Raw genomic sequence first — 19,159 nt, 5'->3', positions numbered from 1 at the left:
TCTGTCTTCATTTGAAGTGGGAGAACTCGCACAATCGGTGGCTGACTAAATACTTTTTTGCCCGACTCTATGCAATTTTTAAAAAGAAGCGTTCACCCTTGAGGAATCTCGGGTCGTCCTTGTGAAAAGCATCTCTGCCTCCCTCATCCCTGTACTCCCGCATCCCTGACTCCTCCCCCTTCCCACAAACACCATCCATCCTCCCTCCCTCCCACCCTACCTCCCTCCATCCTCCTGCAGATCAGCGTATCGGAGCGACTGCTTGCTCGGGAGCAGATGCGTTCGGCCGGTCCGCGTGTGTGATGACACGCTGCAAAGTGGCCAGCGGCGCAGTGGATAAGTGGAGTGCGGAGTGCGGGATTTTTTTGAAACGGTAAAACGACAGGGGTGACACCTGCGTGCTGCAGCGTCCCCCCACTCCACTCCCCCTCAACCCTCCTCTTTGCTATACAATATTTAGAAGAGAAGGCGGGCAAAATATTCCAGTCACGTTTTGGGGGCTGTCAGCCGGCTGTCCTGCGAGGCGCTGGAGTGGAACCCGGTCCGGCGACGGTAGACGGACACCTGCCGTAGGATGTAAACTGACTTCCCACTCTTCCCGCCACATGGTAAGTTGACTTCTTACTATAATAAAAAAAATTTTGCTCTAAAAAGGAAAGCAAACACAATAAAGATGAGTATTTTCCTTGGAAGGAAATAACATTTGAAGGTAAAAATTTAGCTTTTATGTGAACAGAGGAAGAAAGTCAATGTGACTAAAGATCGTTTTATTAGAATTAAGTGAGTGAGGCTTTTGTTGCTGCTGCTTCAGTCACATGCATGGAACACGCTTGATGTTGTTGCTCATTTTCGGGGCCTCTTACTTCATTGTGGGGAGCTGCACTGTTGTTATTCGCCACAAATTAGTGTTAAAATTCATCAACCCCATTTTGCACGTGTCGTTTAACACACAAAGTTGACAAAATGTGAGATGGTGTAACAAAATACATGTTATACCACTTACGCGCTTTTAAGTGATGCCTCGGGAGTGTGTGCGCTCGTCAAAAAGCTTCAGATAAATCCAGATTCTGCCCGAGAAACTTGTGTGGTTTGGTCAGGAGATGGGTGAGGAGGCTCTGCTGATGCTGCGTCCATAAACCTATTGTTGTGTTGTGGGGCAGCAACGAGGCTCTCCCCGTTAAAGGCAGTCTCAATGCAGAAAGATATGGAAATGAGATTTCCTGCAGCCTCGCTGCAATCCCATATTTCCCAAGTCCTCCAAGACCCCCGCCCTTCCTCGACAATGTGGTGGTGAGACTGAACAGAACGGCCTGACCTCTACATCACTGAATATGTGCGAATAGCTCTTTGACACTGGCTGATTTGAGAGGAGTCCCGCTTGAGGAGTGGATTGCCACCCCGCAGCGGTGTGTGATTGGGATAATGAAGTGGCGCTTGTAGGTTGCGGCGTACAAGGGTATGTCTGAAAATTCCCACATATATTGATTGCTTGCATTTTTATGGGAGGGCGATCGTCTGATGTGAGTTCTTGCCACAGGCTAGAAAAAGAACATGCAATGTTTGCGTTGTTTCGTGCAAGACAAGAGGCGAGTGTTGGCCATCCCACTTTAAAAATGTATTAGTTAGGCTTCACTGTGGCAGAGGGGTTAGTGCGTCTGCCTCACAATACGAAGTTCCTGCAGTCCTGGGTTCAAATCCAGGCTCGGGATCTTCCTGTGTGGAGTTTGCATGTTCTCCCCGTGAATGCGTGGGTTCCCTCCGGGTACTCCGGCTTCCTCCCACTTCCAAAGACATGCACCTGGGGATAGGTTGATTGGCAACACTAAAATTGGCCCTAGTGTGTGAATGTTGTTTGTCTATCTGTGTTGGCCCTGCGATGAGGTGGCGACTTGTCCAGGGTGTACCCCGCCTTCCGCCCGATTGTAGCTGAGATAGGCGCCAGCGCCCACCCGCGACCCCAAAAGGGAATAAGCGGTAGAAAATGGATGGATGGATGGATAGTCACAGTTACAAATTTCTTCTCCCCATAATTGACTAAGTTAGTAACTCAGTTACCTCCTTGTAAGAGTAATTAGTTACTCAGCAAAAAAAAAGGTCCATTTCGTTATTTTATACACGATTACGGTTGATAACATCTTTAACGTCAAAGATGTTCATGCTAACTGATTGAAGAACACAAACAATATTAACAGTATTTTAGAACAGAGGTTCTCAACCATTTTTCAGTGATGTACCCCCTGTGAACATTTTTTTCAATTCAAGTACCTCATAATCAGAGCAAAGCATTTTTGGTTGAAAAAAAGAGATAAAGAAGTAAAATACAGCACTATGTCATCAGTTTCTGATTTAATAAATTGTATAACAGTGCAAAATATTGCTCATTTGTAGTGGTCTTTCTTGAACTATTTGGTAAAAAAATATATAAAAATAACTAAAAACTAAACAAATGATTCAATTATGAATAAAGATTTCTACACATAGAAGTAATCATCAACTTAAAGTGCCCTCTTTGGGGATTGTAATAGAGATCCATCTGGATTCATCAACTTAATTCTAAACATTTCTTCACAAAAAAAATAAATACTTAACATCAATATTTATGGAACATGTCCACAAAAAAATCTAGCTATTTTTTTCTCCACAGTTTATGAACTTACATTCATATTTTGTTGAAGTATTATTCAATAAATATATTTATTGAATTTATATATTTATTTAGGATTTTTGAATTTTTTTTTTTTAATCTCACATACCCCTTGGCATACCTTCTAGTACCCCCAGGGGTACGCGTAAACCCTTTTGAGAACCACTGTTTTAGAACACTTGGGCGGCATAGCTCGGTTGGTAGAGTGGCCGTGCCAGCAACTTGAGGGTTGCAGGTTCGATTCCCGCTTGTGCCATCCTAGTTACTGCCGTTGTGTCCTTGGGCAAGACACTTTACCCACCTGCTCTCAGTGCCACCCACACTGGTTTGAATGTAACTTAGATATTGGGTTTCACTATGTAAAGCGCTTTGAGTCACTAGAGAAAAGCGCTATATAAATATAATTCACTTCACATATGCATAGAAATAAAAATGTCTGAAAAAGTAAAGTAACAACATTAAATATTGAAAGTACAAACCTCGTTTCCATATGAGTTGGGAAATTGTGTTAGATGTAAATCTAAATGGAATACAATGATTTGCAAATCATTTTCAACCCATATTCAGTTAAATATGCTACAAAGACAACATATTTGATGTTCAAACTGATAATTTTTTTTTTTTTTTTTGCAAATAATCATTAACTTTAGAATTTGATGCCAACGACACGTGACAAAGAAGTTGGGAAAGGTGGCAATAAATACTGATAAAGTTGAGGAATGCTCATCAAACACTTATATGGATCATCCCATAGGTGTGCAGGCTAATTGGGAACAGGTGGGTGCCATGATTGGGTGTAAAATCAGCTTCCATGAAATGCTAAGTAATTCACAAACAAGGATGGGGCGAGGTACACCCCTTTGTAAGCAAATTGTCGAACAGTTTTTGAACAACATTTCTCAACGAGCTATTGCAAGGAATTTAGGGATATCACCATCTACGGTCCGTAATATCATCAAAAGGTTCAGAGAATCTGGAGAAATCACTGCACGTAAGCGATGATATTACAGACCTTTGATCCCTCAGGCGGTACCGCATCAAAAACCGACATCAGTGTGTAAAGGATATCACCACATGGGCTCAGGAACACTTGATAAAACCACTGTCAGCAACTATATTTGGTCGCTACATCAGTAAGTGCACGTTAAAACTCTACTATGCAAAGTGAAAGCCATTTATCAACAACACCCAGGAAAGTGTCGCTGGCTTCTCTGGGCCCGAGATCATCTAAGATAGACTGGTGCAAAGTGGAAAGGTGTTCTATGGTCTGACGAGTCCACATTCCAAATTATATTTGGAAACAGAGGACGTTGTGTCCTCCAGAACAAAGAGGAAAATAACCATTCGGATTGTTATAGGCGCAAAGTTCAAAAGCCAGCATCTGTGATGGTATGGGGGTGCATTAGTGCCCAAAGCATGGGTAATTTACACATCTGTGAAGGCACCATTAAAGTTGAAATGTTCATACAGGTTTTGGAGCAACATATGTTGTCATCTAAGCAACGTTATCATGGACACCCCTGCTTATTTCAGCAAGAAAAATGTTACAACAGCGTGGCTTCGTAAAAAAAGTGTGCTGGTACTTTCCTGGCCCGCCTGCACTCCAAACCTGTCTCCCATCGAAAATGTGTGGCGCATTATGAAGCGTAAAATAGGACAGCGGAGACCCCGGACTGTTGAACCACTGAAGCTCTACATAAAACAAGAATGGGAAAGAATTCCACTTTCAAAGCTTCAACAATTAGTTTCCTCAGTTCCCAAACGTTTATTGAGTGTGGTTAAAAGAAAAGGTGATGTAACACAGTGGTGAACATGCCCTTTCCCAACTACTTTGGCACGTGTTGCAGCCATGAAATTCTAAATTAATTATTATTTGCAAAAAAAAAATTAAAGTTTATGATTTTGAACATCAAATATCTTGTCTTTGAAGTGCATTCAATTGAATATGGGTTGAAAAGGATTTGCAAATCATTGTATTCCGTTTAGATTTAAATCAATTTCCCAACTCATGGAAACAGGCTTTGTATTTATTGAATAATACTTCAACAAAATATGAATGTAAGTTCATAAACTGTGAAAAGAAATGCAACAATGCAATATTCAGTTTTGACAGCTAGATTTTTTGTGGACATGTTCCATAAATGTTGATGTTAAAGATTTATTTTTTTATGAAGAAATTTTTAGAATTAAGTTCATGAATCCAGATGGATCTCTATTACAATCCCCAAAGAGGGCACTTTAAGTTGATGATTACTTCTATGTGTAGAAATCTTTATTTATAATTGAATCACTTGTTTATTTTTCAACAAGTTTTTAGTTATTTTTATATCTTATTTTCCAAATAGTTCAAGAAAGACCACTACAAATGAGCAATATTTTGCACAATTATACAATTTAATAAATCAGAAACTGATGACATAGTGCTGTATTTTACTTCTTAATCTCTTTTTTTCCACCAAAAATGCTTTACTCTGATTAGGGGGTACTTGAATTAAAAAAAGGTTCACCGGAGGTACATCACTGAAAAAAGGTTGAGAACCACTGCTCTAGACCAGTGGTTCTCAAATGGGGGTATGCGTACCCCTGGGGGTACTTGAAGGTATGCCAAGGGGTACGTAAGATTTTTTTTAAATATTCTAAAAATAGCAACAATCCTTTATATATATATTTATTGAATAATACTTCAACAAAATAGGAATGTAAGTTCCTACACTATGAAAAGAAATGCAACAATACAATATTCAGTGTTAACAGATAGATTTTTTTGTGGACATGTTCCATAAATGTTGATGTTAAAGATTTCTTTTTTTGTGAAGAAATGTTTAGAATTAAGTTGATGAATCCAGATGGATCTCTATTACAATCCCCAAAGAGGGCACTTTAAGTTGATGATTACTTCTATGTGTAGAAATCTTTATTTACATTTGAATCACTTGTTTATTTTTCAACAAGTGTTTAGTTATTGTTATATCTTTTTTTCCAAATAGTTCAAGAAAGACCACTACAAATGAGCAATATTTTGCACTGTGTTACAATTTAATAAATCAGAAACTGATGACATAGTGCTGTATTTTAATTCTTTATTTCTTTTTTTCAACCAAAAATGCTTTGCTCTGATTAGGGGGTACTTGAATTAAAAAAAATTTCACAGGGCGTACATCACTGAAAAAAGGTTGAGAACCACTGCTCTAGACGACGTCTGGTTGAGGAGTGGACTGCCATCCCACAGCAGCGTGTGAGGCGGCGTTGCCAGACCGTTGTTGCATATGTCATTTTTTTTCCTTGTCTTTATATCGTGACAGTTGGCTTTTCCCCAGAGGAACATTTGAATATTAGATGTCACATGATTCCAGAAGCACAGTGTTAAAAATGGGTTGGCCAAATTAGGGCGTGTGTGCACGGCGACGCCAACATGACCACCAAGTGCAGAGTTGCATCTCGCCTTATTAGGATGACAGTTTCGCTCGAGGTCCCAATTAGCCTCGTACGCACGCAGCTGGTGTCACACGCTAATCGATCACTGGAACACAAATCAAGGATCAGTTGTTTGAGTGGTGGGGGATGTCCGTGCATAAGTCTTAACTCGCGCGTACGAGCCTCGATTAAACATTTTATGGTATATTATCCATCACATTTGTTCTTGAGTCACACGCTACTCTGCGACACTTCATTAGGTACACATTCCATAGGGTCCACGACAAAATGACCCTGCTTTTACAAAGAAAAATGATTTGTGCTGTCAGACGATTAACTTTTTTAATCAGATTACTTACACTTTTGAATTGTGATTAATCACAATTAATCGCAGTCTTTTAAAGTAGAACCTTGATTTCCAAACTGAATTGGGTCTTGAACATGGTTCGTAAATCGGAAAGCTGGTATAGTAAAGCATAGTACCTAGGGGTGTAACGGTACGTGTATTTGTGTGAACCGTTTCAGTACGGGGGTTTTGGTTCGGTACGGGGGTGTACCGAACGAGTTTCTAAGTTACAGTAAAGTTTTAACAAGCTGCTTTGCTTCTTCTGCCTCTGTGTCAGCACCCAGCATTGTCCCACCCACACAACCATCTGATTGGTTACATAGTAAGCGAGAACAGCCAATCAGCAGTGCGTATTCAAAGCGCTAACAGCCAATCAGCAGTTACAGCTGCCTTTTCGAGCTGCAGGAGGAAGTCCCATAATCCACTGATGTCTCCGGTAAGAGCCGACTTAATATCACAATTTTCCCATCCAAAAACTTGCTGGTTGACGTAGAGAAACATATTCGCTTGACCGCTCTGTGTTAAAGCTTCACAACAAACAAAGAAACACCGGCTGTGTTTCGGTTGCTAAAGACAGCTGCAATCCACCGCTTTCCACCAACAGCATTCTTCTTTGTAGTCTCCATTATTAATTGAACAAATTGCAAAAGATTCAGCAACACAGATGTCCAAATTACTGTGTAATTATGCGATGAAAAGAGACGACTTTTAGCCATGCTGGGCTAATACGTCCCCTCCAACCTGAGACGTCACAAACACGCGTCATCACATACGTCATCATTCCGCGACATTTTCAACAAGAAACTCCGCAGGAAATTTAAAATTGTAATTTAGTAAACTAAACCGGCGTATTGGCATGTGTTGCAATTTTAATATATCATCATTGATATAGAAACTATCAGACTCAGTGCTCGGTAGTAGTGGGTTTCAGTAGGCCTTTAAGATACTGAATTGGGTCTTGAACATGATTCGTAAATCGGATAGCTGGTATATAAAGCACAGTACCTAGGGGTGTAACGGTACGTATATTTGTATTGAACCGTTTCGGTATGGGGGTTTCGGTTCGGTACGGGGGTGTATCGAACGAGTTTCTAAGCTACAGTAAAGTCTTAACAAGCTGCTTTGCTTCTTCTGCCTCTGTGTCAGCACCCAGCATTGTCCCACCCACACAACCATCTGATTGGTTACATAGTAAGCGAGAACAGGCAATCAGCAGTGCGTATTCAGAGCGGTAAAAGCCAATCAGCAGTGTGTATTCAGAGCGAATGGAGTCAATGCTTCAGCGTCGAGCAAGTGAGCATAAGGCAGCGTACTCTCCCCAAATTATAATAAACACTACTAGTAACATCACTATGAGCCTGTTAACGTTCTAGAAACTTAAACTGCAGCTCAGCTCGCTCGCAGTCCTGGCTTGAGGTGAAGGCTAATTAGCTTTTAGTGTAACGTTAGCTCATTTTGTTGTGTGTGTGTGTGCGTGCATGCGTGCGTCCGTTGGGGCAGCAAAGCCCTGTCTGTCTGTTATTTCACTTGAACTCCATGGTGTTCAGGGATGAATAGTCTCACCTATTGCCATTGTACTATTTTTGTCAGCAATAGTTACATTAATCATTAGTAATGCAGCAGCCTAGTTTTGAATGGCAGGGTCCCTGCTATCACAAGATGACAAAAATATAACATTTACATAATAAAAATCTACTACAGGCTTCCCCAATGCTGTAATAAATTAAGCATGATGAGTTGACTTGAAACTGTTTAATGTTGCACTTTTTATATGTAAAAGAGAAGTTTTGGCATTTTATTTAATCCAAGCAACAACTTGAGGCAGTTTAATGTGGATTAACGTGGGCAGAATTATCATAGTGTTCCCAATGTTAAAAGGATAAAGCCATTGTTTACAAATTTGGTAAATAAATAACCCAAAAATTTATATTTTGTTGTTTTCTTACTGTACCGAAAATGAACCGAACCGTGACCCATATGGGACAATGTAAACATGAATAATTGCTTCTTGCATCGACAAAAGTCCCTATTTTCGTTTTAAAGAATGCACATTTTGAAGACACAATAACATAAATACACTTTAAGAAAGCTGTTAAATTATTATGTTTTTAATCAGATTAATCACATTTTGGAATTTGGAATTAATCATGATTAATCACAGGTAATTACCCGCTTGCATAATACATTTTAGCTTAGAGAATAACCCCATATTTGTACACAAATGCAAATTTAATGTCAGAGTGTCATGCTTGAACGCATGTCATGTATTTGCACAAAACCTGCTAACAGTTTTGCCTAAACTTCGACCAGACTGTATTTTGGAGCACACAAGCCGCAGTCTCCTCACTCATTTTTGTATGCATTGATTTCATCACTGACCGTATGGCGGTTAAGGTAAAAAAGCTTGTAGGGTCAAAATAAACTACATAATTATTCTGAGTGTCCCATGAATTAACTCGTTGATTTTGACAGCTTTAATTTCTATATCAAACAAACAAGTAATCAACCATACCGTCCTTATTAAAATAACACAACAACAACGGCAAGCTGAACTGTCAACGTGAGTAAAGTGTTCCATGCTAGGTTTGCCACTATCCAAGTATGAAGGACCATATTGCATTTTTAAACAGCGGTAGGGCTGGGCGATATGGCCTATTATTAATATCTCGATATTTTTAGGCCATATCGCGAAACACGACACGTATCTCGATATTTTGCCTTAGCCTTGAATGAACACTTGATACATATAATCACAGCAGTACGATGATTCTATGTGTCTACATTAAAACATTCTTGTTCATACTGCATTAAAATATGCTCATTTTAAACTTTCATGCAGAGAAGGAAATCACAACTAAGTCATTGGACCAAAACTGTATTTATGAAACAGTTATTAAGCAGTGGCACAAATTCATGTCATTTCCAAAACAGAATGTGCAAAATTGTCAGTCTGTCATGACCCGCTACTCGGATCATGGCATATTCTGGTTTGGTTCTGTTTTGTATCTCGTCTTGTTGTTATTTGACTTCCTTAGTTCCTGGTGGCACTTCCTGTTTTGTTCCGTTGCCATAGTTTCATAGTAGTGTCACCTGCCTTGTGTTTTCGACGTACACCTGCCTCCTAATTTCTGTCTCTACTTAAGTCCGCCCTTGTTTTTTCATTCGCTCTTAAATTCTCATTTGCTATCCAATGCAACAGGTGACGTCGCTATCCCCGATCGTGGTAAAAAGACTTTTGTGCTTGTTATCTTCCACACTATTCATTTGTTTATTTCCCTAGCTCACATGCTAGCGTCTTTCGTTCTTTCTAGCTCACATGCTAGTTCTGTTGGTTTGTCTGTAGTGCCTTTGTGCAAGTTTTTCTGTTCTTAGTTTGTTTTGTAGTTAAATAAAGCATCTTTCTTACCTTCACGCTGTGTCCACCCATTCCGCCTGCATCCACGAGAGAACGCAACCACACCACGATGCCAGCCAAGCGTCACACAGTCATTTTAAAACAAGCTACTAGTGCACTTTTGTGCATGATGTCACTAAGATAACATATCAAAACAACACTAAAGTGCACTTTTTGTAAAGAACGCCACTACAATAGTTTAAAAGAAATAAAGTGCACTTTTGTGCATGATGTCACTAAGATAACATCAAAAAAACACCAAATTAAAGTGCACTTATTGTACAGAACGCCACTACAATAGTTTAAAACAAATAAAGTGCACTTTTGTGCATGATGTCACACAAGATATTTCAATAACTGTCAAATAGAAATGAGCTGCATAATAGGAAATCAAATAGTGTTCGTCCTTCGCAATGTGGTAGGTTACTGAGGACGTTATCTCCTTATGTTGTTGACTATTTTTTTCATACGATGTTGATCTAGAAGTGGTTGCCTCTGCATTTTGATGGTGTGGGCGTGTGGCACCGAATGGAGATGTTGACATGCGTAGTACGCACTCTTCATTCTCTAGCAGGTGACTTTTCTAATGATGCTACATATTAACAGTAATACTACTTTCTGTAGCAACGCTTGTGCCCCACACTTGACAAATTAAAGTTGTCTATTCGACATATTCCCACTTGAAGCCAAACCACCGCCAGACGATGGACCCCCTGCTGTTTTTCTTGGGAAGTAATTTTTCCTTCATTTGTTAACAGATTCGCATCTTTTTGCTCTCGTTTTACCACTCGCACGGCTCCGCTAGCATCACAGCTAATGTTACCCATGCTGCTACCTCTCTGCTCCGCGAGGCCATATACGTATGTGACGTATGTAAGAAGGTTAAAGTAAATCTATATATCAGCGAGCCCTAAACAGCGGTATAGTTATTGACATTCCTTATTTGATTCAAGCAATGTTATTATTTTACTTTCAAAACAAAATTTTTGGCATATTACCATTTCGTTTTCTTTTAATATATATAACTTACATATTGAAGTGATTTTCAAACTTTACAAAAGCCCAGGGGTTCCCCTGTGCTCACGGCTCTTCCAGTACATCATCCATATTTAACCTTTCCCTTCTACATAGCTGACTATATGAATCAGAATCAGATTCTAGAATGACAATCTTTAGTGGAAGATCGTCACTTAGGGGTGAACTCGTTAGACAAGAACGGCTTTTCAGTGCACAGTGAATTAATGCTTATGTTTGTTAGATAAAAGGCAGCTAAAAACTATGCACCATATTACATGTGATGGTTGTTTATGTCTAATTTGGCTTGGCAAAAAATGTAAAATAAAGTGAAATACCGTGTTCATGTACAAATCCCGTTTCCATATGAGTTGGGAAATTGTGTTAGATATAAATATAAATGGAATACAATGATTTGCAAATAATTTTCAACCCATATTCAATTGAATGCACTACAAAGACAAGATATTTGATGTTCAAACTCATAAACGTAATTTTTTTTTTGCAAATGATAATTAACTTTCATGGCGGCAACACATGCCAAAGTAGTTGGGAAAGGGCATGTTCACCACTGTGTTACATCACCTTTTCCTTTAACCACACTCAATAAACGTTTGGGAACTGAGGAAACTCATTGTTGAAGCTTTGAAAGTGGAATTATTTTCCATTCTTGTTTTATGTAGAGCTAAAGTCGTTCAACAGTCCGGGGTCTCCGCTGTCATATTTTACGCTTCATAATGTGCCACACAATTTTGATGGGAGACAGATCTGGACTGCAGGCTGGCCAGGAAAGTACCCGCACTCTTTTACTACGAAGCCATGCTGTTGTAACACATGACTTGGTATTGTTTTGCTGAAATAAGCAGGGGCGTCCATGATAACGTTGCTTGGATGACAACATATGTTGCTCCAAAACCTGTATGGACTATTCAGCATTAATGGTGCCTTCACAGATGTGTAAGTTACCCATGCCTTGGGCACTAATACACCCTTATACCATCACAGATGCTGGCTTTTGAACTTTGTGCCTATAACAATCCGAATGGTTATTTTCCTCTTTGTTTTGGTGGAGACCACGTCCACAGTTTCCAAATATAATTTGAAATGTGGACTTGTCAGACCACAGAACATTTTTCCACTTTGCATCAGTCCATCTTAGACGAGGTCGGGCCCAGCGAAGCCGGCGGCGTTCCTGGGTGTTGTTGATTAATGGCTTTCGCTTCGCATACTAGTTTTAACTTGCACTTACTGATGTAGCGACCAACTGTAGTTGCTGACAGTGGTTTTATGAAGTGTTCCTGAGCCCATGTGGTGATATCCTTTACACACCGATGTCTGTTTTAATGCGGTACCACCTGAGGGATCAAAGGTCCGTAATATCATCGCTTATGTGCAGTGATTTCTCCAGATTCTCTGAACCTTCTGATGATTTTACGTACTGTATATGGTAAAATCCCTAAATTTCTTGCAATAGCTCGTTGAGAAATGTTGTTCTAAAACTGTTCGACAATTTGCTTACAGTTTGGTGACCCTCACCCCATCTTTTCTTGTGGAATACTTAGCATTTCATGGAAGCTGCTTTTATACCCAATCATGGCACCTACCTGTTCCCAATTAGCCTGCACACCTGTGGGATGCTCCAAATAAGTGTCTGATGAGCTTTCCTCAACTTTATCAGTATTTATTGCCACCTTTCCCAACTTCTTTGTCACGTGTTACTGGCATCAAATTCTAAAGTTAATGATTATTTGCACAAAAAAAAATGTTTATCAGTTTGAACATCAAATATGTTGTCTTTGTAGCATATTCAACCGAATATGGGTTGAAAATGATTTGAAAATCATTGTATCCCGTTTGTATTTACATCTAACACAATTTCCCAACTCATATGGAAACGGGGTTTGTAATTCATCGCCGACCTTTCTCTCAACCTGGCTTTTCTCTGCGTAATTAACAAGCTGATTGTGGTTAAAAATAGTCCACGTTCAAAGTGAACTTTGTTAGCCAGAGTGACAACTTAGTGATGTCAAGAATCGACTAAAGCCCATCTTTGCCACCGGCGTGTAATTGCTCCAAAAATAATTTTTGTACATTGTCCCGTTAGTTGCCCGCGTTGCCGTGCATGTGGGTCATGGAGAGTTTGCACCACTAGTATTTATAGAGATGCTTTGATGCTGCTTATGTGAGGGAAATATTCCACCACGCTTGTCACTCTTCAGCCAAACGCAGCTGTCACATTTGCTTCTTCGTCCTCGCTACCTTTTCTCCCGTCACGGTGCGGAGAAGACGGAAGATTTATGTAGGAGCTGCTCCATTGTCGCCAGAAAACGTTCCCCTCCTCTCGACGACGGATTCAATTTGGCAAAGGCGATCTGTAAACACTCAGTTTACGTTGTTGATTACACAGTGGGGCAAAAAAGTATTTAGTCAGCCACCGATTGTGCAAGTTCTCCCACTTAAAATGATGACAGAGGTCTGTAATTTTCATCATAGGTACACTTCAACTGTGAGAGACAGAATGTGGAAAAAAAATCCAGGAATTCACATTGTAGGAATTTTGAAAAATTTATTTGTAAATTATGGTGGAAAATAAGTATTTGGTCAACCATTCAAAGCTCTCACTGGATACAATTACCATATCTTTCTGCGTATAAGTGGCTCCGGAGTATAAGTCGCACCTTCCGAAAATGCATAATAAAGAAGGAAAAAAACAAATATAAATCGCACTGGAGTATAAGTCCCATTTTTGGGGGGAAATTTACTTGATAAAATCCAACACCAGGAATAGACATTTGAAAGGCAATTTAAAATACATAAAGACTAGTGAACAACAGGCTGAATAAGTGTATGTTATATGAGGCATAAATAACCAACTGAGAAGGTGCCTGGTATGTTAACCTAACATATTATGGTAAGAGTCATTCAAATAACTATAACATATAGAACATGCTATACGTTTACCAAACAATCTGTCACTCCTAATCCATAAATCCCATGAAATCTTAGACGTCTAGTCTCTTACGTGAATGAGCTAAATAATATTATTTGATATTTTACGGTAACATGTTAATAATTTCACACATAAGTCGCAACCCCGGCCAAACTGTGAAAAAAACTGCGACTTATAGTCCGAAAAATACAGTACTCACCGCTAACAAGCTGGCGTTTCTCGTTGTAAACAAACGCCATGGGTGGGTCCACAGAGACATTGACTGTAATGATACCAAGTACAAGACCGTATCCAGTCGATACCACTATGATTACGTCAACATTTTTTATCGTTTCAAAATATTTGTCCTTTTTTATTATTTATATTATGTACATAAACTCAGGAAATACGTCCCTGGACACATGAGGACTTTAAATATGACCAATGTATGATCCTGTAACTACTACTTTTTGTGATATTATCCAAAACTAATGTAAAGCATCAAATAATACAAGAATAAGAAATTATTACAAGTGTAGATAGAACATGTTAAAAGAGAAAGTAAGCAGATATTAACAGTAAATGTAAACAAGTCGATGAATAATCCATTTTTTACCGTTCGTCCCTCATAATTTTGACTAAATAATAGAATGGTAAAAGACAAAATATGTTATTGCATACGTCGGCAGCCAAATTAGGAGCCTTTGTTTGTTTACTTATGTCAGGACTTGGAATAAGGAGTGGACTCAGATGCAGAACTATGATGAAAATTACAGACCTCTGTCATCATTTTAAGTGGGAGAACTTGCACAATCGGTGGCTGACTAAATACTTTTTTGCCCCACTGTATAATATATATATATATATATATATATATATATATATATGTATATATATATATATAAATAAATAAGTATGTATGTATGTATATATATATATACACACACACACACAGACTAAATTTCTCGGGGACCCAAAAGGGCCCCCACACATCAATATGTGTGTAAAAAAAAATATCTGTGGAACTCAAATGCCCCCCGGACCGCACATTTGGACACACTTGAGGCAGCCTGCTACGTTTCGTGTTACGGTTGTGTTGGTCGTCACCCCGGGATGCAGAGATGTCGGGCAAAATACAAGTAAAATATATTAAATAACAAAAATAGTGCAGCAGGGGAGTGAACAAAAAGGTAAAACAGTTACAGGATGCACAAAACCATCCATCCATCCATTTTCTACCGCTTATTCCTTTTTGGGGTCGCTGGCGCCTATCTCAGCTACGATCGGGCGGAAGGCGGGGTACATCCTGGACAAGTCGCCACCTCATCACAGGGCCAACACAGATAGACAGACAACATTCACACTCAATTTCAAACACTAGGGTTGCCAATCAACTTATCCCCAGGTGCATGTCTTTAGAGGTGGGAGGAAACCGGAGTACCCGGAGGGAACCCATGCATTCACGGGGAGAACATGCTGGATTTGAACCCAGGACTGCAGGAACTTCGTATTGTGAGGCAGACGTACTAACCCCTCTGCCACCGTGAAGCATTGCACAAAACCAAATGAGTATAAAAGGTCTTCTGATTAGTGCGTGAGTCTCCTATTAACAAACTGGGGGCAGCTGCTCAAGCCAAAAGTAAAGTGGTTGGTAAACAAAGGCAGACAGGAAGTAGAACAAAAAATAAAATACTACAAAATACAGGAAAGTAATAATAATAATGTCCAAACTGTCATGTGGGATCAATACATTGTTCAGCGTTGTCTTCTGAGATTTAAAAGTTAATGTACAACGTGGAATATATCACAATGTCGATGAACAGGGAGCACGAGTCGGATATGTTTGCTTTTCTTTTTTTTTCCTTTTAAAAACACAATCTCGCTGTTTGTTGGCGCGCTAACACAAAAAAGTGCACTTCTCCCCGGCGTAGCCCTGTGAAATTAACAGCACTTTATCAGCTGTTTAGTAACCAGCAAAGCGCTCTGCAGACTGACTGTGCGTGACAATGAGAAGGTGAAACGGGTCTCAGCCTCAGTGGGACAAAAAACAGGTGGATTGTAATAAAAAAAAAAAAAAAAACCTCAACTTCAAATAAAAGACACCTGAAGAGGCAATATATAGAGGAGACAGAGCGATAAATCGGACCAGCACGCTGCGGTGAGCCGGATGAAATTGACTATCAGGAGCAAAGGGAGAGAAGACGCAGCACACGTATGTACACTTGGTGGGCCGAGGAGGTCCGTGTGTAGCACACAATGCAGCTGGATGGTTCTGACCCGCTTATTCAAACACTTTTTAAATTCCACTCTCTTCTATGTAGAGCAGAACACTGCACAGTACATTTTTGAAAATCTGCAAAGTATTTCATAGAATTGCCGCCGGGCATGCAATATGCGCCTGACTTGAATTACTGCCGGGTCAAATTCGCTCCCCAATTCATTAGCGCATGCTTACTTTTACCGCCGGGTCAAAATCGTGACGTCACGAGTGACGCTTCACCTGTTGTCTTTTTCAAAATGGTGGAGGAGGTTTTTTTTGCTTTTACTAGGTGTAAACCAGGGGTCTTGTTCCACAGCCATACAGATCACACTGATGGTTGTGATATAAAACAACTTTAACACTCTTACTAATATGCGCCACACTCTGTGAACCCACACCAAACAAGAATGACAGACACATTTCGGGAGAACATCGGCTCTGTAACACATTATAAACGCAACATAACACTTACCCAGAATGCCATGCATCTATGACTCTTGGCTATATTACACACCCCGCTAGCACCAAATCCCCCCTCCGTGTGTCGGTTGAGGTGGGCGGGGTTGGGGGCGCATGTATAATATAGCCAAGAGTCATGGATGCATGGCATTCTGGGTAAGTGTTATGTTGCGTTTATAATGTGTTACAGAGCCGATGTTCTCCAGAAATGTGTTTGGTTTGGGTTCACAGAGTGTGGCGCATATTAGTAAGAGTGTTAAAGTTGTTTATATCACAACCATCAGTGTAAAAGGTATGGCTGTTGACCAAGTATGCATTGCAATCTCGTATGAGAAGCAGCGAAATGTATGCCTCCGGCCGGCACGCAGATAGCATGGTGTAAAGGTGGGCGCGATGACATGTTGTAGAGCAGTGGTCCCTAACCACCGGGCCGCGTCCGCAGAATATATTTTATTAATTCTTTTTTTATCACACTCAATTTTTTACTGCATGCTATTAGTAAGCGCAGAGGTGAGAAGAGGTTTTAAAATTATTAGCGCCTGCTTACTTTTACCGCATGCCTTGAATAAGCGCAGGAGTGAGAAGAGGTTTTAAATTAATTAGCGCCCAGGCGGCTATCCAAGGAAATACGGTAAATGGGCCCTAGTGTGTGAATGTGAGTGTGAATATCTGTCTATCTGTGTTGGCCCTGCGATGAGGTGGCGACTTGTCCAGGGTGTATGCCGCCTTCTGCACAAATACAGCTGAGATAGGCTCCAGCACCCCCCAGCCGCCCCAAAAGGGACAAGCGGTATAAAATGGATGAATGGATGAACTGATTGTCATGTATTGTGGACACGTTCCGTTTGGTTTTGGACTCATTGTGCACTCTTGTTTGTTTTGTCACCATGACAACTCATTAGTTTCACCTGTTATGTGTTCATGACTCACGCACCTGTCAATCACTGCACCACTATTTAAGCCTGTAGTTGCCAGGCAGTCAGCGTGGTGACATCACACTCCTGACACTTCTGATTGCACACTTCTTGGCATAGTTTCATGCTTTTCACGTCACAGTAAGTGTAGTTTTGTTCCATGTCCTTAGTCTGTTTATGTGTTAGTTTTCTTCCTGCGTTAAGTTTGTTCCCTGCCTTGTGCACGCCCTTTGTTTTTGTAGTACTTTTAAATGTTAAAATGAAATTATGTTCGTACCTTCTACCGTTGTCCGGAAAAGTCTGTTTGCGTCCTGGGAGAACAAACCTCGCTGCAAGTTGCGACCCCCCCCGTCATGACACTGATTTTCATTCGGGCTGTTAAAGAATATATTTTTTAATCCGATTAATCACGTTTTAGAATTTGGATTAATCATGATTATTCACACTGCGATGAGGTGGCAACTTGTCCAGGGTGTACCCCGCCCTCCGCCCGAATGCAGCTGAGATAGGCTCCAGCGACCCCAAAAGGGACAAACGGTAGAAAATGGATGGATGGATGAACTGATTTCCATTCGGGCTGTCAAAGAATATTTTTTCAATCAGATTAACCACGTTCTACAATTTGAAATAATGGCAACTTGTCCAGGGTGTCCCCCGCCTTCCGCTCAAATGCAGCTGTGATAGGCTCCAGCACCCCCCGCGTTTCCAAAAGGGACAAGCGGTTGGAAAAAAACAAAACAAAAGTACAACTGTAATAACTTGTCAGCATTGACACACTCCTCGAACAACAATAACCTTTGCAGTAATATATATTTAATGGGAATATATACTAGAATGTCACTGTTTTCACATTTTCCTCCATGATTACTTATCTTTTTTAGCATAATTTCCTCTAATACACTGAAAATAATTCATAACAAATATACTGTGATTGTGCATCGATTATTGCTGTCTAATAACCTCATATGTTGTTGTTTTTTATTTGTATTTAAAAAAATTATATATTTTAAAATTATTACTTGGAAAATAAATTAATTTATTTAATGACAGAATATCATTAAAATATATTTTTTAATTAGTTTAAATAAAATAAAACATTTGTACTTTTAATAATTTCAATAAAATACATTAAAGCTAGCATTGAAAAAAGACTTAATTTTTGAATGAGTATTATTAAAAAGTATATTGTAAAAGTATGTCAAAATGCATCACAAACTATTGTACTGTAACTATCAAAGTTTGTTGTTGACGAACCCCAAGATGCAGAGGAGGAGGCAGGCATTGAATAGGAAAACATGATTTAATTAAAATACTAGAACAAGAACAAACAAAAGGGTACTAACAAAAGGCGCGCACGAGGTGGATAACAAACGTGGCTTTGAACAAACAAACTGGAAGCAAGGAACAAAAAAACAGTAAGCTACAAATAGCTACGGAATATAGCTTACCGTTACGCCGCAATGACATGACCAGTAGGAACGACAAGTACAAATGACATTGACACGACACGACAATAATCCAGCATCTGACTGGAGGACAAAACAGGCTCAAATAGTGTCTGGCTGATTGACACCAGGTGTGGCCAGGTGCCAATCAGCCACAGCTGAGGGGACATAGCACTCAGAGAGACAAACAGCAAACATAAACAAAATAAGAGTGCTGACAGGAACTAAATACAGGAAATACTACACACACACAGAGGAAAAACTAAAACACAACCAAACTGTCAGGGGCAAGCCTGAGAGTAACAGAAGAAGAACACAAAACATGACTATTTTTTCACAG

The 19,159-nt window shown here is 39.8% G+C and overlaps 1 protein-coding gene across 1 annotated transcript in view; it reads left to right on the top strand.

Moving 5' to 3' along the window:
* Positions 1–237: 237 nt before the first annotated feature.
* LOC133544448 (G-protein coupled receptor 22) overlaps positions 238–19,159 on the top strand; it is a 73,229-nt gene continuing 54,307 nt past the window's right edge. Inside the window, exons 1-2 of the mRNA XM_061889768.1 lie at positions 238–373; positions 461–608. The gene's annotated coding sequence lies outside the window, so the exon portion shown is untranslated. The remainder of the gene's footprint in view (positions 374–460; positions 609–19,159) is intronic.

Source organism: Nerophis ophidion, linkage group LG02, assembly GCF_033978795.1.
Source record: "Nerophis ophidion isolate RoL-2023_Sa linkage group LG02, RoL_Noph_v1.0, whole genome shotgun sequence".
NCBI lineage: Eukaryota > Metazoa > Chordata > Actinopteri > Syngnathiformes > Syngnathidae > Nerophis > Nerophis ophidion.
This window is presented reverse-complemented; position numbering and strand designations above follow the sequence as displayed.